At 33.5% G+C, this 22,228-nt stretch overlaps 1 protein-coding gene and 1 non-coding gene across 11 annotated transcripts in view; one reads left to right on the top strand and one right to left on the bottom strand.

Annotated features, from left to right (window-relative positions):
- HDAC9 (histone deacetylase 9) overlaps positions 1–22,228 on the bottom strand; it is a 924,856-nt gene that overhangs the window by 735,964 nt on the left and 166,664 nt on the right. The gene's annotated exons all lie outside the window — the stretch shown is intronic.
- On the top strand, positions 2,139–2,245 carry LOC123387075. Its single transcript, XR_006601438.1, has one exon. It is a non-coding gene; the product is annotated as a U6 spliceosomal RNA (small nuclear RNA).

The raw sequence follows: 22,228 nt of genomic DNA, 5'->3' as shown, positions 1-22,228 counted from the left end.
CAGTCTTTAAATATGTTTTCAAGTTTATTCATTTCCATTCTGCAGAATCAGAAGATTATACAGTTTGTGAACTAGAACTTTCCTTTCAGTTATGTATTTTAATTTTGATGACAAAAGCAGATGTTTGCAGGTTTGAAAGTTTTCTAGTTTAACACTGTTGGGGAATCCAGGGTAAATGCAACAGTTACCACTTGCCCAGCATAAAAGGTGATATGAAAATCTCATAAGAATAGTATCATGCAGCATGTCTTTCTGAGGAAAGCATGCCAGATGTAGTCTCTTTAAAAATGCTTTAAGCATTTGACTAAATTTGCTGCTAAGGTGATTATTTTTAGACAAGATCTTGCTTACTGACATATATTGAAATAAAATTTTTAAAACTGCCATTGAATACAATATATTAAATACTTGCTGGGAGGGGGTGTGTGTTTGTGTGTGTGTGTATGTGTGTGTGTGTATTCCTCAGTAAATAGGACACACAGTATTCAGCTTCACGAATAATCAAATAAATGCAGATTGTGAAAGATTAACATTTTTACTTTCAGTTGAGGCTAATATAAGATGATGATAAGCATATGAGGTGAAGAGTATTCTCTATACTACTGATAGGAATGTAAATTGGTAAACCCACCCTGGAGGAAAAAATTGTCACAGTATATCAAGAATCTTTTTAAAAGTTCATGCTTTTTGGGAGTGACTCTAAGAATCATTTCTAAGGGGGAAAAAAAGATGTGAAATGATGATTTATGTAAATGAACTTCCATTACACTGTTATTTTAAAATGTTGTTGGACACAAATTATCTCTATATGCCCAATATAAGGAGAATAATAAAAGAAATTAGGGTATAATTATATGACAGATTATAATACAACTTCGACAAATTAAGATATTGAAAATATTTAATGATGCTAAAAATTTATAATACAATGTTAGGTAAAAAGGATACAAAAAGGTGTAGTACTATCTTGGAACACAAACATACTCCATTCACAGCCTTCCACCTTATACATAAAATGTATCCACATATTCAAGAGAAAAAGACTAAAAGCCCAGTATGTGAAGAATAATTCTCTCTGGATGGTATAATTACAGATAAATTTTATATTCTTTTTACCTTTTCTTTTTGGCCAACTTTTCTACTTTGAGCATCAGGAAAAAATATTTCATAAGTCTGAAGACATCAAAAAATTGTGCAGTACTTTTCATGAATATCAGAATCTTCTCCATTATCACAGCAGCCTTTACTTGGTCTTTTGGCTTCAAAAGTATTTTTTATTGTTACTTTGGCTTTGTGGATTTCTCATTTTATTCCTTGATAAAGTGAAGCTTGCCTGGCAACTCAGACAATTTAGGGTGAAATCAACTTTATGTCAATGTGTTATGTTATGTTAATGTCTCAGCTGGTCATCTTAGCTACTCCACACAATTCAATTACTCTTAAAAACAGACTGCTAAAATCTACACCCAATTTATTGCAAAAGGAATAAGCAAATTTTTACCTGGGATAATAGTAATAGTGAATGTTGAATTTAAATCAAGTGAATGAGAAAGGAATCCATCTTCATCTAGTCTCCATAATACCAAACACTTGAAAATTTTAACTCATTTAATGATCTCAGTAATCTTGAGGGTTACGTTTTCTTCCATCTATTTCACAGATGAGGAGACTAATTTTCCCAAAGCCTGGTAAACTGACCAAAGTCTCGTATTTGGTAAATGGAAGACCAGAACTAACTACAGATAATTTTGACTACAAAATCAATGTCTAGAATATAAAAAGATTTTTTTTTTTAGACTCCAGATAGTTCACCTGTAGTAATCTTAAAATTACAGACAATTTAAAAAACCAAATTTTTGAAGATTATGAAATAAATTAGATTCTGAATGAGAACAAAACATGCTTTTGTTCTCTGCAGTTACTATAATAGAAGATGAAATAAGCAAGAACTGGCAAAAAAAAATCAAAAACAAAAACAAAAAATAACACACAACTGAATATATAATTGAGATGATGTCTTCTGAGCCAAAAATCGAAACAAATGACACAGAAATGGTCCCAGAGTCTCATGCTTCATGTAGCCATCATTTGTCCAGTGTTTAATGGGGATAAAAAAAAAAGTTTAAATTAGCAGATCTGTGCTCCCTTCGGCAGCACATATACTAAAATTGGAACGATACAGAGAAGATTAGCATGGCCCCTGCGCAAGGATGACACGCAAATTCGTGAAGCGTTCCATATTTTTGGATGAATGGATAAAGAAGATGTGGTCCATATACACTATGGAGTATTATGCCTCCATCAGAAAAGACGAATACCGGGGTGCCTGGGTGGCTCGGTGGGTTAAGCCTCTGCCTTCGGCTCAGGTCATGATCCCAGGGTCCTGGGATGGAACCCCACATTGGGCTCTCTGCTCCGCGGGGAGCCTGCTTCCTCCTTTCTCTCTGCCTCTCTGCCTACTTGTGATCTCTGTCAAATAAATAAATAAAATACTATTTAAAAAAAACAAAGAAAAGAAAAGACGAATACCCAACTTTTGACAGGACTGAAAGAAATTATGTTGAGTGAAATAAGTCAAGCAGAGATAGTCAATTATCATATGGTTTCAATTACTTGTGGAGCATAACAAATAGCATGGAGGACAAGGGGAGTTAGAGAGGAGAAGGGAGTTGGGGGAAATTGGAAGGGGAGGTGAACCATGAGAGACTATGGACTCTGAAAAACAATCTGAGGGTTTTGAAGGGGCAGGGGGTGGGAGGTCGGGGTACCAGGTGGTGGGTATTACAGAGGGCACGGATTGCATGGAGCACTGGGTGTGGTACAAAAACAATGAATACTGTTATGCTGAAAATAAATTTAAAAAAAATTTTTTTTAAAAGTAAAAAAAATTAGCAGATCTTACATATAATTTGTAAATAATAAAGAAAATTCACATTTTTTTAAATTTAAAGGGAAGATTTTAACTAATATACAAGTCATATATTGTCAAATCAAATAATAGAAGAAATATATGAGGACAGAAGTAAAAACTGCCTCATCATCTGTACAACAAAAATAACCATTGTTGATGTGGTAACCTCCCATACTTCTTTCTATTCACACACAAAACACCATAGTGGTACTTAAGAAAATGAAGGCTGGTTAAATTGGCCAAGTGGTATAGTTGATGACATGAGATGAGGTTTGACCAGACATGTGTCCAACTCCCACAGGAGTGTTTTTTCTACCTCTCATTTGCCTAGGGTAGTGGGGTGGGCAGAATACTCCACAGACATAGAAACTGAAGTATGGCATCACTTTGTCTGTTTTTCATACTTGTCGAAAATCCAAAGTCTTAGATGGTTGACTCTGCCCTTTACTACTACTTCCCTTTGAGCAAATCACTGAATTTCCCCAGGCTGACCTGTAAATAATGGTGTTAACTTCCAAGAGGTCTTAAAGAGTCAATGACTCAGTCACTAAATGGAATTAAATTTTAGTACTTAAAATTCTCTGTTTTGGAACAACACAACACTCAGCATAAAAATGCAATGCTAACCTTTAGAATTTTAAATGAACTAATTAAGATGCCATTTGAGCCATGTGTACTGTACAATGCAACCCATTCTGCAAAGAGGAACAGATAATCAGTTTAACAAAAAATAGCCGGCTGTTACACTTTCTGTGGCATAAACTTCATGTTCCACCAAGTTTAAAAATAAATCTTTTACTCACCTTTGATTTACTCTCTCTCCTTACGTTATTACTATGCCCTACTATGGAATGCCTCCCTCTGCTGGGTTAAAGTGTACTTTGACTATTAGAACATTGAGGATCAGTAAAGGGTCAAAGAGTTCCACATGTTCTTTATTTGTTTCTAAATACAGTGCCTAAAAACCACCTAGATTTTCCAACATTTCTTTCGGGACCTTATTCCAAGGTTGAGAAACTTAGATCTTTAAAACAGTCCTGGGTTCTAGCTGTTTACACAGAGACTGTATTGTACTAAGTTAAGATTATACCCTGTACCAGGCAGCAAAAAGGAAGTAGTGCCCAGACCCATTTCTTACCAGCCCATTGTGAAATGCAATTACAATATCCTTTACTTCCTGGGATACAAAGGGACAAGTCCCTCACCGAGTCATACACAAGCCAAATGGCCTGCATTCCTTTAAAGTAATTTCCACCAAGTGATAATCACTTTCTCCCAGTGCAAATATGTGACTTCCCTTTCTGGAAATGGTCCGGGGACCTTGCCATGTCTTGTTTAACAATAATAATTGTGTTGTTTCACTCCTGTCTATTCCCCTAAGAATTAAACTATTTTTATTTCTCAAGACTAGGGAGTCTCAGGGACCATTTTAGGATTTTCCTAAGAAATATCCATAATATGCTACCACTAACTCGATGTCTTAGAAATGTTATTAAATGCTCTGGCCTTTATTTTCTTATTTATAAAATGGGGCTAATAATGCCTATTTCACAGTTTGTTATGAATATTAAGCAAGGTCAATTACAGAAAGGGCCAGCACATTGTAAATGGTCAAAAATTGATTAACCACAATACTACAAGTAAGCATAAATAATATTTATATAGTTTTCTCTTCTCTACTCTGAGAAGGAGATGATAATGACTGTGTGTGTGTGTGTGTGTGTGTGTGTGTGTGTGTGTGTGTGTGTGTGTTTCTTTCAATATTTTTTTAAGGTGGCTGTAGGCTCATTCGGGCACTTTTTCTACAAGCTTTACCTTACGGTTTTTTAAATCCTTTTAAGATCCATAATCCTATTGAATAAGGAATAAAATGTATACTTAGTTTCAGGCAAACAATAGTTCAACAAAAGCCCCTTCAATTTTTAATTACTCCCTCTTTCTTCTTCAAGTTCACTCCTATTCTCTGATTTTTTTAGTCTTGAAAGCCAGTCAGGGTACATTATTTATGTTATATTCAGTAGGGAGGAAAAGAAGAAAAGGAATTTTATTCAGGACACTAACTCTAACCTTGAAATGTTATTTTCTGAACATTTGTTCTGCTCACTGAGCAATTTTTGTCTTCAAGTCAGATGTCTAAATACAGTGCTTGAGCTCTGCTTAAAGGCTAAAAATATAGACTTCGGCACAAGGTGATGGTTACAAAAGAAGGTGTTTAGAATATGGTTCAATAGAAGCTAAGGTAATTGAGCATTAGCTATATAGTTCAGCCTGAAGAATTTCTGATCTACATTGAAGCTTTGGAGTCAAATCTCAGGCCATTATCCTTTGAAATACATTTTCCTTGAAAAGAGAGTCAATTAAGTAAGTGGTTTCCTGAAATCCTCCACCAGGTCCTCAGTTTTCATCATTCGAAGACTGAAAGTCATGGAAACCTTTGTCAGCCTTTCTCTTTCTACACAGAGTACCTATAAAAACATGTTCCACCAAGCATACTGAGTCTGAACAGGAAAACTGGCCACAAAGCTCATGCAGTATTTCCCTCCTCTAGAGAACAATCTGTGGATAGAAGCCAATGAATAATTATGATGCTCACTACTACCATGTACAACATGGCCATCGTACAGAAAGCTTATTATCCTCCAGGATACAGAGATGACTGTGACTCTGTTTCAATCTCACAGACAGAGCTCTGCTCTTCAATCTCACACTTGGTCTTCCTCAGGCACACTAAAAATAAAGCATCGAGGTTGGAATGGGAATGGTAAAATAAAAGAAAGAATTATCCTAGAATGGATAAACCTGACTCTGTTTTCCAATGACAGTGAAGACCTTTTAATGTTTAAAATTTTATTCCTTTTGAGAAACTGGAAAAAAAATTGGATGAAGAAAGGGAGATTAGGTTACATAATAAAAATTTTGATGTTCTCATGAAGCAAGCATTGCCTGAATGAGTGAATGAATGCAATGAGTCATAACAATACTAAAAAATCTCAGTACATTATCACGAAATCCTCTTTAAGGATTTAAGTATATTTCATGAGGCTATCCCAACATTTTTAATACTTTCTCTCCAATGCCTAGAAATGCAACAGAGGTACTTCCTTAGCAAGTATTTGCTGAATGGATGAATATTTTCCTTTTCCTTCCTTTTTAACTTTTTGATCATTTTTAAGGTTAATGCACAATTACTTTCTCAAGCCTCTGAGAATTCCCCTTTCGACACTAGACAGAAAAGATAAGTGAAATGGAATCATAATCCCTTAATAAAATTTTTGTGTAAAAAATAGTAGTTGGCCAATTTACACATAGAATGTGAATTAAGCCTTTGAGAAAACTAGCTTCTAGGCAACATCTGTCCTTATTAAAAGGGTAAAATGCAAACACACATTCATACTGGAAAGACATTTGACCAATTTTTTGCATCATCTTCATCATGATGTCATTGGGTAGAGAAGATCAGAACATAAAAATTTCCCTAATCATTTCATTTATTCTTATCCCATAACAATCAGAATTGCCTAACCACTATTTTTTAGTAAGAATAAGGGTTAAATTGGTAATATGAAAGCCAGGTAGGCAGATAGTGAGACAAAATAGCTAACACAGGGACAAGAAAAATTATATTCTAAAGGAAGTCTCTATCTGGACTATGTTGTGTCACATGAGTTTAATAAAATGTAGTATATTACATTTGAATGTTTTTTATAAATAAGGTTTTACTCTATTAGAATGATTCTGGCAGAGTTTAAGTTGTTCTTTATTTTACAGTGAATTAAATTTTATACATATCTGAGATAGCAGTCCAATATCTTTCAAATTTATCTCTAAAATGGCATAAAGTTTACTTCAAAACTTGGAAACTTCTACATCCATGTTTCTGAGTTTCCAGATTGGACTTTCAGAATGGAATACTCACTACTATAGCAGAGGTAGCTCTTGTTACAGGATTAAAATGCTTCAACAGAAAAAAAAAAAATCACTTTTCACTCTTGCGCTACACCAAACACTTCTTCATACCTTCCAAAGTGACCTTTTAAAATCGAATATATAAAATGCATAAAAGATTATGTCCCTCTTCATATGCACATATTCACAATATCCTAGGGCATTACTTCACCAGGAAAATTCCTGATATTTTAAAGTCAATTTTAAAACAAACAAAAATACTTAAGAAATACCTGCATCTTATAGAATTTTAAGTACTTCTCTTTTACCATGTTACATAAAAGGCATATCTAAATTTAGACATATGTAGATAAACATGCCAATCCCTGAAAAACCCTAGACCACAGAAGTTCTAGGGAAAAGTCTGTATTATATTAAACATGAGACTCCATTTCCTTGTTTTGAATTATTGGTGCTGCTGTGGCAACAGCACAATAGAGAACTTTGTTGCACTCTCAGCAGAGCTATTTATATTATTTAACCTCTTCCCTGGGAGTTCTTCCTCTACTGAGTTCTTCCATTATTTTAATAAAGCAGTCCATTCAAAGATTTTTTTTCAATTTTTTAAAGTCATTGCTAAATGTGAACAAACAACACATGCCTTTAAGCTGTTTAGGGCAAACATTCTAGACACGAAGCTAATCTTCTGACATGTTTTAAGTACCAAAATACCCATTTAACGGATCATGGAAATAAAAGGATAATTTCTTGTAACTGAAAGGAACGGCATATGATTTCTAAATGCTCTAAAATTTTACCAAAATATCCAGAAATGGGAAACTGTTAAGTCATAATTAAAACAATTCAAAGGAGGAGCTTTCTACAAAATCGAAGTTCAAGGTGGTATTCCTTCCTGATTGGAGGATGTTGAAAGTGTAGGGTTAAGCAAGTGCAGTGACACAGACTGGGAAAAAAAAATAACCATAAACTTTAGTTCCATAAATGCACACATCATAAACTTTTTTTTAATATGTATCCTCAAGAACCAGTAATATTAACCAAACAAAGAGAAAAATTCATCAATGAAATTTAAATCGGTGACCTGTTAAACCATGCACATTTTCTTTGGTTAGAAAATTGGCCAATCATTTAGTTAGATCAAGGGTAGGACCTTTCATTAAATCTTTTGAACACAGTAACTGAAATTTAAGTCCCATCTCTGGAAATCAAGACAACTGAAAGAAGTTGTTAGGTACTGAGAAAATGAGGTAGGAAATATAACTACCTGTGACTCTTCTCCAATGACTAAGAAATGTCTGGAGTAGATGGTAGTGCAAGGCAATATAGCAGAGGAAAGCAAAGTGGAAGCAAAGGACTATAAATACTATACATAAATGAAAATTCCACCTTTCTAGATTTATTGGTCATTTCCTGCACAGACCTGGTCTCCATGTACAAGGAAGTCCCCATTTTTCATCAACTGGCCAAGACCTTTCCCTCTTCTATCCACTTAGGCTTGGTGTTCCACCTGTCTGCCCTTCCCTTCTTTTTTTCAAATGTACTTGTTTAAATATTTTTTTAAGATTTTATTTATTTATTTGACAGAGATCACAAGTAGGCAGAGAGGCAGGCAGAGAGAGAGGGGGAAGCAGGCTCCCCACTGAGCAGAGAGCCCAATGCGGGGCTCAATTCCAGGACCCTGAGATCATTACTTGAGCTTAAGACAAAGGCTTAACCCACTGAGCCATCCAGGTGCCCCAAAAAATGCACTTGTTCAGACTTAGATCAGTTATCTTGTCTGTCAGCTTGCTCAGTGTCACCCCATTCAAGAGAGCTCGTCCCTGCTTCTTCAATGTCACGGGCCATCATCCCTACTTCTGCCCGAGTGCTCCCATTTTATCATTATGAAGGTGTTTTTATCTAGTTCTCTCACTCAAGTTAGGGCTCCTCAAGGGCAGAGTCCACAGAAAACTCATTCATTCATCCTTGTATCTCTTTTTTTTTTTTAGAACTGCGCTATGATTACTGAACGACTATAATAATAGTATCAAAACAGATTTAAAATTAGTAATAAAAAACCATAACATGTTTTTAAAAATTACAACCTTCCAAAGTATTTTAAAATGTGAACTTGCTCATATAATAGAATGCAAGAAGACATTTAGGGCCTAAAAGAAAAATAATAAGGATACAAAAAGAAAAATTTAGGAGAAAAAGACAAAGAAGCCACTTTTGTCACTGTCTGCTAGGACTATGACCAAACTTAGTAAATATTCTCCTATAAAAACGTTTGAAGTGAATATTATAAAGGCTAAATGAATAAGCATTATTTCTGGTTTTATATTTGGCTCATAAAAAAAGTAAATTGGGTAAGCTGTCATTCCAACTATTCATTATTTCTTTATAAAATGTAACACCACCCACTTTCTATGGGAAAAAAAATCACATATTCTCTCTTATTAAAACCTATGCCCTCTAGAGGTGCTCTGTCAAGCTGAGAAATGGCATGTCAGGAGACATAATACGCTTCAGAGACAGATGTCCCTATTCAAAATGCATGTACAATGATCAATCACAACTCAGAACAGTCCTGAAAACTCAAGTGCCACACTTAAAAAACAATTACAGAAAGACATGTTAAAATAACATCAAAAAGCTTGATACACGCTGAATGCATTACCCAAGAAATTCAACAGAGTATTTGCAGAACGTATGAGGATTTTGTTTTGCTAAGTTTCCACATAAGAATTTTAAAAGTACAGTTAGAGGAAATACTGTGCCAAAGTCCACACCTGCTCTTGGGTGAACTCCCCTTGCCTTATGCTACAAGTTAGCCTTTCAATATCCACACCTGGCCTATCATTAATTTCATTTCAAGTTTCATAAAGAATTTAGTTCTTGTCATTCGTAAGCAGGACTTTGATTTTATTTCATATGTGTGTAATCTTAATACAGAGCAGTGTAAACATATTTTCGAGATTATAGGATTATACATGCCTATCTCATTCATTATCAAAAAGACATGTAATATTCCATTGCATGAAAATACCCCAAATTATTTATCCATTTTCCTATTGATGGATATTTGGTTTTAATTCTAGTTTTTCAGTATTATGAACAATGCTGAAATAAACATTTCTGTACATGTCTTGTGTACACAGGAGTATCTCTGTGATATACCTCCCAGTGGCATTGCTGGATGGGCCCTAATAAGGCACACAACTTGACTACATACTTACGAATATACTGCTCTCATAAGTGATACTAATTTACACTTCTCCCCAGTATGGTAGAATTTCCTACTGCTCCACATTCTCACCAATACTTGGTATTGAACTTTGTTATTTTGTCAGAACAATGGTTGTACGTAATTGCATAACACTGTAGCTTCAATTTGCATTTCCCTGATCATGACTTTAGGTTGTTTAGTGGCCATTTAGATTTCATTTTATCAAAATTGACTATTCTTATTTGTCCTGTTTTCCCTGGGTTACTTATTTTTCTTTTTGATATCCTGAATGTTAACCATTTGTCATATTTATGGCACACATATCTTTCCCCAGTCTTTGACTTGTTTCTTTTTCTTTCACTGAACAAATTTAATATTCATAATTATTGTTCATAATTATCAATCCTTTCCTTTGAGATAGTGTTTTGTATTTTCCTAGAAAATTCTTCCATTCTCTGTATCATATTTTCCAAATTCACATTTAAATGTAAATCCTTAATTCATTTGAAATTGCTTTTGTGCTTTTATGAGGTAGGGATACAAATTCAAATTTTTATCCCAGTACCATTTATTGAATAACTCATCTCTTTGATGATCTACAATGACATCTCTGTCATATATCTGGTTTCCACATATAAATTGGTGCTTTCTTGGCAATGTGCTCTAATCAATTTGGCTATGCATCAAGTATAATATTAGGGTTTTGTAAGAAGTCTACATATGTTATAATGCCATTCTTCCCATTTTTTTCTCTTTTTATTCACGACTCTCTTTTCTTTCCTTGGCCTTTTATTTTTTCACATAAATTTGAGAATCAGCTTGTTGAATTCCATAAAAAAATCTGTTGGGTACTTGATTAGAATTCCATAACTCAATTTGAGGAGAATTAAAAATTTAGTAACACTGATTTTCAATTCATGAGGATAGTATCTTTCTCTATTTACTTAAATCTTCTCAAATGCCTTTCATTAAAGATCATCTTTCTACAAAAAGGTATTTTTTATCTTTTATTTGATTTATTCCTAGGCTCTTTTTTAGCATGTGCCAAATGTTACAGACATCCTCAATTGTATTTTCTAACTATGGAAATACATTGTCTTGATCTTTGTATCCAGCGTTCATTGTACATTCAGTGCTCCTTGTATGCATTTTGATTATGAATCAATGAATGACAAAATGTTGGGATATTTACATAAGAAATAAAATCCTGTTACAATGATAAACCATAAACATACTATTGGGCATTATTTTGTTTTAATTTCAGTTAAGATAAAATTAACATGGGAGAAAATCCAGACACACACACACACACACACACAGACACAATACTTAATTTTAAATATATTCTGTACATATTTAGTATTTTAAAATATCTATATATTATAACATGTTCCTATGAAGAAACAATTAATATGTTTACAAGGTTAACATATAATCAAGAGACTGAAAAGAGTGTTAATTTCCAGATGTGAAAAGTGCCCACCCAACACTGCTAAGGTTTTTAAGTAATGCTTCTCTTAACTGGAAATGTTTGATCCAAATGTGATAACTATACTTGTAGTATGGCTAGCACTCATCTTAGAAGAAAATAAATAAATGTTGGCAACACTGCTATTCTTTAACAATTTACTGCATTACTAAAATTCACATTTCCAAAGTTCTATGTAATCCAAATCAGAACTTTTGGTAGTAAAAGAAAAACAGCATTTGATGCCCAGTCATTGTTCAGCAAATGCACTATTCTACATTACCTGAGAATTGTTTCTCATGCATTTTACTCTGTCCCCCCTCAAAGTCTGGAATTTAGATTTCTTACTTCATTCAGTCACTCAATGATTTATCAAATATTTATCAAATTCAGTCTATATGCTGGGCACTTTAATACATTCTAAAAATACATTAGTAAATGGAATGTGCTTGGCTCCCAGTCTCACAGAGGCTTACGGGCTCCTGGAGAAGACAGATCTTAACTAAGAACTCACCATTCTGTATTAAAGTGTTATGACAAGGGAAGTGCAAGGTGCTATGAGTACAACTGGGGACCCAAGAGAGAAGGCATCATGGAATGCCCATCTTGAGGAAGTGTTGTTAAGAGGCTTCAAAAAAATTAGGAATTAGGCAGTAAAACAAAGTGTTCAGCCTGGGGGAAAGTCATGGGGTGCACAAAAGTTCAGATCACAGCATTTCTAGGATCCAGGAAAATAAAGGGGAAACTAATATCAAATATTTGTTGACTTCTCACTCAAAATACATGGCAGCCTGAAATATAAGGGCTTTCTGGTCCAATGTGATGACAAGGAGGCAGAAATGGGAACTAATGTTCTAAGCTATGGATCCTCTCTTTCCAAGACAACATGTCCATACCTAAAATGCACTTACACAAGAAAGCTGGGATTAATTCACAAATAGCTCCTACACAATCTCACTTTAATATACATGTCTATACCAAGTGAGTATACAGGTATACAGTCACACATGTGAGATTCAAATAACTCAGATTTCATTATTCTTTTAAAGTCATATACTATACACTTGCAGGAACTATATTTCCTCCCCTAATTATAATTTCTAAGGAAGTTTTACCATATCATGGCAAGCAATAATAGTGAGAGATGATCAATAGTACATAAGGATGTTTGCAATTCAGACAAACTTCACAGAAATTATTTCTTGAACATTCTGTATAATTATTAAATGCACTAAGTATTCTTTACAGATTGTGTGTAGTATGGCAAATCAATGTTGATGCTACATTTGTTCTTATCAAATCAACACAATTACAAGAAAATTTACTTTACAAGTAAAGCTTTTAATTTACTTTTTTTGTCTTTTCATTAAAAATTGAACAAAATGCCAATTTGAAGATACAAAATGCACTCAAACGTAGCTGTTTTCTATTTTATTTGGCTTTTCTAAAGACCATTGTTCAATAATGATTCAGAAGGTACACATAAAATCTAATCATAATGCCAGAAGCAACCATGACTAATAAGAGAGCATTTCCCATCTTCTTCTTTTCACCTAAAAACAATGCATTTACACATATGTGTACATACATATGTATTCAAAAAATCATTCTTTAAGTTTATAAACTGCTATTTATAAAAACAATGTCATTTAAAAGATTTGGTACATGACCCATGTTATGAATGTATAATATTCCACAGAAAAATTAAAAATGCACCATAATGACTTGGCTATTTTCTACATTAGTAGGGCATTCAGATATTTTTCTGACTTTGCTTTTTATAAATAATGCAGCATTGAATCTTTTTATTTCATGCTTGTTCTACTAATAACATGGGAACTTAATGGCAGAAAAAGTGACAGAAAAATAAACCACCTTTCTTTCCTAAATCATCTATTTAAAAAAAATGTATACAAACATTTATTCAAGTCCAACTCTATGCCAGGCCCTTCGTAAGTATGGAGGACACAGAGATGAGTAAGAACAAACACATTTGCCAGGAGGTCATTGTCTATCATAGTCACTTTCAACTGGGACAATTTTGCAGAGGACATCTGGCAACAATTGGAGACAGTTTTCATTGTTATAGTGTAGCAGTAGAGTGCTACTAGCATGTATAGATAGAGGCCAAAGACACTGCTGACCATCCTGCAGTGCACACAACTAGCCCCCACAACAAAGAATTATCGAGTCCAAAAGTTCAATACAGCAAGTGTTGAGGTTCAAAAACCCTGTTCTACTCCTTTTTTATAGTCTAACTCTGTCTCAATGAAGAGTTCATCTCTCCTCAATGACAACATTTAATGAGTTATACCAATGAACGGGTACAAGAACAATTACCATGAAACTACATATTTAGGTCAACAGAATGGCTGAACCACAAAAAGCCATTCCCAGTTTGACAAGGAGGCACAATGGTTCATATTTCAAATACAATGACTCCATATATTGATCAATGAACCCTGAAGCCTGGCAAGTGTGAAGATTTTACATCTGGAGCATAGATTCCTGACTCTGTTCAATGTGGCTTCTTCTACTCTCCTTCAGACCTTTAGAGTTTAGGATTATCTCAGGCAAGAAAATGAAAACAAGGTATTTTTAACTACCTGCTCAATTGCTTGGAAAATTACCTCTTAAAACATTTAAACACCCACTTCTCATTTTTTCCAAAGTCCTAGAGTAGCCAAATGATATTAATCACTGGAATTTCTTGATGAGAGATGTAATTTTTAAAGAGTTTGTTTTATTGTTCAAGTTGTTTATTTTGGAGTGAGTGTGTGTGGGTGTGTGTGTAGTATGTGGATATATAATTATCATTAAATACTGTATATATGTTACATATAATATATACATTATATACAATATATGCTTATTATGTTATATAATACATAATATTTATACTTTATAGAATGTGTATGAATATTATAAATAATATATACTATATATTATATTATACTATATATTGTAATATACTATATTATATATTAAAATATATACTATATTATATATAATATGTATAGATATATACATACATCTACAAGTCAACCATAAAGTTGCTACAAACCCTGCAGCATTATCTTCTCTGAAATTCTAGAAGATTCAATTTTGATAGACCCACATGAGCCTTCAAAGAGCAGCAAACTCATCACAGCAATTGAAATCTAAGTAATTATAAGTTCTTCAACTACAAATGCAATATTTATTAGGCAAAAGAATCCTGATTTTGGGTAATGCTGTATATAATGAGATTGTACATTTCCTTTAATCTTCCATTTGTTCAAATAACCATAGCACAGCTGGTGGCAATAAAAGCTACTCAATTGTTTTCTCACTGTCTAAACTTGGAATAAATGGTCCAGCTCCAGAAAAGAAGTTGTTCTTTTGTCTGATAAGTTCCTTTCAAGTGGTTATCAATTTAAGCAGAGAGGACAAAGCAGCCCATCAGTAAATACCTCATCAGATAAACATCAAATACCAACCACCCCCATTACTGAAAACACTGGTTTGGAAAATAAACAAGGGCAAAATGGCTCACTGCTTTTAATCAGTGTAATGAATACCATTAACTCAAACTGCAAACTCCCTATTCACCAGAAGTGAATTATTTAGTTCCAATATCTTTCCAATGGTTTCTTTTTCTCTTTAAACTTTAATTAAAATCAACCACATTTGAAAACTGAGGATCCTGAGCCTAAGAAAAGATTTTCAGCAACAAAAGTCTTTTTAAATTTAGGTTCTGGGAACCTCTCTGGCATTTGAAAATTCTTCAACTCAGCTGGAAATGCGATTTGTACAACTTAAACATTCATAAAGGAAAATATAAAATTCAAGCTCTTCAACCAACTTTTGTGAAGAAAATTCTTTGTGCTGAATACCATGAGTACATGATAAATAAGGCAGCCATCAAAGAAAGTATCAGCTCAAGAATTTTGTTTATCAATTGCATGTTTGTCAATGAAACATGGAACTGATAACTTTTTGAAAATAACGATAAAATAAGGGCACCTGGCTGGCTCAGTCAGTTAAGTATCTGCCTTTGCCTCAGGTTGTGGAATCAAAACCTGAATTGGGCTCTCTGTACATCAGGGAGACTGCTTCTCCCTCACAATCTCCCTCTGTGCTCTCTCTTTAAATAAAAAAATCTTTTTTTTTTTTTTAAAGAGATTCTTTTTTTTTTTTTTAAAGATTTTTATTTATTTATTTGACAGAGAGAGATCACAAGTAGGCAGAGAGACAGGCAGAGAGAGAGGAGGAAGCAGGCTCCCTGCCGAGCAGAGAGCCTGATGCGGGACTCGATCCCAGGACCCTGAGATCATGACCTGAGCCGAAGGCAGCGGCTTAACCCACTGAGCCACCCAGGCGCCCAATAAAAAAATCTTTTTTCAAAAGAAAGTAACTATAAAATATACAACATAATTAACATTTTTAGAAGAATCTTACAAAAGCTAATATACCATTCTCTTTGCTTTCTGAATATTCTCATAGGTTTAGTGTTTTTATTAGCTCTATTAAATATGAGTTCTCATGAAGATATTAATTGATCAAAAATGTACATTTTCAATTATTCCAATAGCTATGAGTACTACCAATATCAGTTAAGACTGGCCGTGTTCATCATTCCTGGTGCTCAGCATTTTACAATTCAGTACTAAGAAGAGGAATCGTAATATTGGAAATATACTATAAGAATGGCTTCATGGGTTTTTGTTGAGATTTTCATAGTATGTATTCAACTAATATTTATTGTCTACCACATACAAAGTTATGTAGAACATAGAACCAGAAGCACAAAATATTTCCTGTTGAGGAAACATATGACAAAAGTGCCCTTTATAGAATATACTGGACACCATGGGGAAATAAGCCCCCAGATTCAAGGAATGTGCAGAGATTCTCTTTCTGATCCAACTCTAATTCCTGTGTGTTGAACCAACCCCACCACAATAGTTAAGAAAACAGCTATCAACTATGAACTAATAAAATATTCCTCCTTGGCAGTTATTTTGACTTTTTTAAATAAATGTCTGATTTTCAAACTTAAAATTGTGTGAAAGAAAGTAACATGACCAAATAGTTCACAAGACACTGCTTCCAGCAACATTTTTGTGCTTATCATGATTTTTGCTTTGGTCTCCCTTCCACAAGCATGGAGATTGTAAGTGATAGTGTATCCATTCGAAACACCCAGTACTGATTTCTCCTTAATCTGAAGAAAGGAAGAAGTTTTCTTTGAATGTTTTCAGGATCTATTTTTTCACTACCTAACACAGACTGAAATTAATCAAATTCACCATTTATAGTAAAAAGTCCTCATTATTCTTCAATAAGTATCATCTCTTAAGTATATGTGTTCTGAACTTAACAATGCATCATGATGGAAAAATATACAGATACTCCTCGGCACAATGTTTAAATATCCCTATAACAACTAAACAGTTTTCCCTTAATGACACTAATGTGTATGACAAAAAGTAAATGAAAAAGATTTGGGCTAAATACCACTGAGATGTAGTCAACATTTTTAAAGAATATATAGACCTAAATTCCTAAATTCACTTACATGAACACTTTCACGTACAATCTGAAATTTTTTCTAATTGAAACCTAAATTTGAAGAAAGGCTTTGAAATGTCAGTAAGATAGTAATTAATTAGAATGTAAGAAATAAAATTCATATAGTAGGCGTATGTGGGTAAGACTGCCTTAACAAAAATTATCCTTTCTAAAATAAGAATGTGTCAATTCTTCAAAATGAATGAAAATGAATTGCTGGCCTCTACATCCATGTCCTTCTTACATCTCCCATACCTCATTTCATGATCATTAAAAAAATACTTTCCTTGTATAATTGCAAAGTAAATTTTTTTAAAAACCATGATGTGTCTATGACTTCTTTAATTCATTAATAATTATATATGTATGTTAAATCTGTTTTGCTCATCCTTGACACATTGGTTATTTAAGAGAGTGTTGTTTAATTCCCAAGTATCTGTGAATTTACCAAATTCCCTTCTGTTTTTTATTTCTAATGTCATTATATTGTGGATAGATAATACACTCTGCATAACTTCAATCCTCTTAAATTAACTGAAACTTGTTCATAGTCTATCTTAGGGAACAGACCTTATGCACTTGAGAACAATGTATAATACATTGCTGTTGACTGGAGTGTTCAAACAGATGTTTGTTAGGTCTAGTTGGTTTAGAGTGTTATTGTTATTATAATCTGCTATTTTCTCATGTATCATCTGTCTAGTTTTTCTATTCATTATTAAAAGTGGGGGATACGGTATCTCACTATTATTGTTGGACTTTCAATTTTTCCCTTTATTCAGTGTTTGTTTCGTATAATTTGTGGTTCAGTTATTAAGTACATTAATGTTTATAACTGTTATGTCTTCTTCATTGACCATTGATCATTTTTTAAAAAGGTCCTCTTTTGCATCTAGTACGAGTTTTTGTCTGATATTTGAATTCCCTTTCACTACTGGTAGCATGCTACTTCTTTTCCCATCCTTTTATTTTCCAACTGCTTGTGTCTTTGAATCTAATATGTTTCTTAGTACATATTAGATATATGGTGTTTTCTTATCCATTCCATCAATATCTGGCTTTTAATTAGTTTACTCAATCTACTTATATTAAATAAGTTACTAATAAAATAGAATTTATGTCTGCAATTTTGTTTTCTATGTGATGTCTCTCGTTCCTCTATTCTTTCTTTTCCTTGTTCCTCCATTCTTCCATTACTGCCTTATGTTATGTCACACAGATATTCTGTAGTGTACAATTTTAACTCCCTTGTCCTTTTTATAAGTATATTTTGCTCTTTTTAATCCCAGGGGATTAAAATTATCTTAATTTGCAACAATGTAGTTCAGATTAATATCGACTTAATTTCAACATGATATAAAACTTTTGCTACTATATAGCTTTGTTCATTCCTCCTTCCTTTATTTTATTATTCTCATACACATTACTTCTTAATACACTATTACCCATTACATCGTTTTATAGTTACTGTTTTATGCAATTATCTTTTAAATCAAGAGAATAAGAGTTATAAACAAAAATACATTTACATAGTCTTTTATACTACCTACATAGTTACCTCTATCAGAATTCTTTATTTCTTCATGTGGGCTTGAATTGTGGTTTTGTATCCTTTCACTTTGGCCTGAAGGAATTTCTTTAGTAGCAGGTTTGCTAGTGACAAATTTGCAGTATCTTAATTTGTTCCTAGAATTTGAAGGATAACTTTGCTGGGTATAAAATTCTTGGTCGACAATCTTTCAGCACTGAGTATGTCATACTACTGCGTCTGAAGAGTAATGGTTTCTGAAGAGTAATCATCTGTCAATCATACTGAGGTTTGCTTAATTTGATGAGTTTCTTCTCCTTTGCTGCCTTCAAGATTTTCTTTGATCTTTGTATGACCAGTTTAATTATGAGGTGTCTGGGTGTGGGTCTCTGAGTTTTTCATACTTGGGGTTTGTTGAAATTTGTGGACATGTAGATTAATCCTTATCATCAAATTTGGGGAGTTTTCAACCATTATTTCTTTAAATATTCTTTCCTATCCTTTCTTTCTCTCCTTTCCTTCTGGAATGTCCATTATGTACATGTAGGTACACCTGACAATGTCCACTGGGTCTCTGAAGACCTGTTCATTTTTCCTCTTTCTTTTACTTATCTGTTCCTCAGATCAAATAATTTCAATTGATCTATCTTCAAGCTCACTAATTCTTTTTCTACAACCAGCTCAAATCTGTTAAGATACCCTAGTAAATTTTTCATTTTGGTTATTGTGCTTTTTAACTCAAGAATTTCTATTTGATTCTTCTTTTTATAACGTCCAACTGTTTATTGATATTGTATATTTGATTGAGAATACATTGTTCTCATACTCTCCTTTATTTCTTTAAACATCATTCTCTTTAGATTTTTTTAAACATATTTATTATAGCTGGTTTAATTCCTTTGTCTAATAAGTCTAATGTCTGGGCTTCCTCAGGGACAGTTTTTATTGACCCCCCCCCATGTATGGGCCATACTTTCCTTTTTTTTCTTCCTTTTTATGCATATATATAGTACATTTTTGTGAAAACTAGACATGTTGAGGAGCTTGGATGGCTGTTTGTTGAGCATCTGACTCTGGGTTTTGGCTCAGGTCATGATCTCAGAGTCATGAGACTAAGCCCTACAGAGGACCCCATGCTAAGTGGAGAGTCTGCTTGAGACACTCTCTATTCCTCTGCCACCCCCCCCGACACTCTCTCTCTTTCTCTAAAATAAATAAATCTTTAAAGAAAAAAGAAAAAACTAGACATGTTGAACAATATAATGTGGTGATTCTGGATATAAGATTCCTTTCTCATCTCCAAAGTTTGTTGTTTTGTCTGTGTGATATTGTTATTGCTTCTGCTCCTGCTATTTTTGTTATTGTTTGCTCAGTGACTTTTCTGAATTCTCTGAAGTTTGTATTTTTATTTGCAGTCACTGAAGTCACTGTCACTGCTCAGTCAATTGGTGATCAGCTAGTTTTTAGACAAAGATTTCCTTAAATACATGAACCAATATGTCTCCCATATTTTGTTAAGTGGTCCTATATGCATGTGGGGGCAAAATTTCAATGTTCTGGTGGACAGTTTACAACACTTAGTCTTGACTTCCTCCTTATGCAGAAGCTCAAGATCAGCCAAAGATAAAGATTAGGGTTCTCTCTGGTCTTTCCCAGGCATATGCACATCTCTGCACATACCCCCTTAAGCAGATCCTGAAAAAAGTTCCTTTGTTGTATAAAGGAAGACACTGAATCATCATCAATAAAAAGTCTTATGTGACCCAGAACTTAATTTACTGTGGATATGTCCTTTACCATTAGCTTGTATTTCTCTGCCTGGCTCTGAATAAGTCATGGTTTTATGCTCATCAGAACAAACTTCTCTCTGCATATCTTGTAGGTGATTTAAAAACGCAGAATCCAATGCAAGCATTAAAAGTCAAAATGTTACAAGGTTGCATATTTCAATAAAACCTTGAAGATGATAGGGTTCTGGAAATGCCAAAGTGCTTCCCTCTTCAAATTAAAATTCTAAACAGTTGTACAAAAGCTCCTGAGTTCAGCATCTTCTGTACCCCACTCCCTAGACAGAGGTTTCATGGTTTTCACACATGCTCAGCACATATAGCACATTTAGAGAAGGGCTTATAAAACCATACATTTTTACTTCAGAGGCTTTTCCAGGGACCCTCCTAAGAGAGGATAATTGAATTTTTCCAGTGCTGCTTTCTTGTACAGAGATCATCTTACAGGTTCTCTTCATGAGGATGAGAAAGAGCACAGCATTATATCAAACATACCCAATTCTTCACTAAAAGTCACCAGAGACTCTAAACCAGGACATTTCTGGGATCAATCAGTTATCTTTCTATTTTGTCCCCAGATATAGCTAGATAAAAAGGAATTAGCCAAATAAGAAAGCTATCCTTGGAACTTGATATATCAAAATCAATTCATACATTTTTAAAGTTCCACTGGACTAAATTTCTCACAAATTGAGAGTCTGCTCTTAAGATAATTCATTGGATATTATGTTATGCTCATAAAAATTAACAGGTTGGTATTTTACATGTGGATACTTTTAGTTAATAAATAATATCTGGCTTAACATAAGCTGACTGATGATTACAGTTGAATGCCATAGACCTTTCCAAAGGATTTTATTTAACCTGACAAAAGGTTTAATTTCTGAAATAAATAAATTGACTCTTATCAAATGATACACAGTTATGGTAAGAGGTCATTACAATACTACTCTATTTTCAACTCCTTGAAAAGGAAAAAAGTCTCAGGAATGGGAAAATCTATTAATGAAATGTAAAGTGCAAATTTAAGCACAAGAAAGACAAAAGGTAAAGTTCTCAGGTTAACAACCATTCAGTTATGTTAAATTTAGTATGTGTTTAATTAGGCTATTAAATGTGTATTTTAATGTACCACAGGTGAAATGCAGAGTAGTTAATGTTTCCATGAGAATTTAATTTCTACACTTCCTTACTTTCCCATGTTTAAATATGCAACCTTTGAGTTGGGTTAATATAGCCCTTTGCAGTTAATTGCTTTGTTTTGGTTTTATTTTAAAAAGAAAAGAGTAAAGCAACCGACAGTATTTAGTATTATTCATGTTTAAATGGTCCTTGTTGGTTTTAAAAATAATACCTTAGCAAGAGGAAAAGACTAGAGGATGTGTTTATATCTTTGCTAGCACCAACCTGCTCGAGTAGAGATAATTTTTAAGCCAGGCTGTATTAATAAGTAGCAAATCATCATGTTAAAATAAATCAAAAGAAATGATCATTTAATTACATTTTATTTATAGAAAATATAGCCACAATTGATACATTATATCCTTCTTATAATCACTAATTTACTTCTGTAATAAAAACAAGAAAAACTAAAGAGTAACTTTTGACTTCACTGACTCCACTCTACAGAAACTTATGACCACCATCAGAAAAAGGTAACAAAATTTCTCTTCTTGGTGTTTATGAAAAGACTATGCCCCTAAAACCTTAGCTATCTTAATCCTCTGCTTGTTTTCTCTATTAGCCATCTACCTTTTTGTTGGTACGCTCTGTATACCTTAAATACAGAGTATAAACCTTATTTTACAGGGGAAATGAAGATGAGACTTCTTCCCATTAGTCCCACAGAGTTACAGCATGATGGTTT

This window comes from Mustela putorius, unplaced genomic scaffold, assembly GCF_011764305.1.
Source record: "Mustela putorius furo isolate JIRA1106 unplaced genomic scaffold, ASM1176430v1.1 tig00003845_pilon_pilon_pilon, whole genome shotgun sequence".
Classification (NCBI taxonomy): Eukaryota; Metazoa; Chordata; class Mammalia; order Carnivora; family Mustelidae; genus Mustela; species Mustela putorius.
The sequence above is the reverse complement of the archived record's forward strand: the minus strand, read 5'-3'. Positions and strand labels throughout refer to the sequence as shown.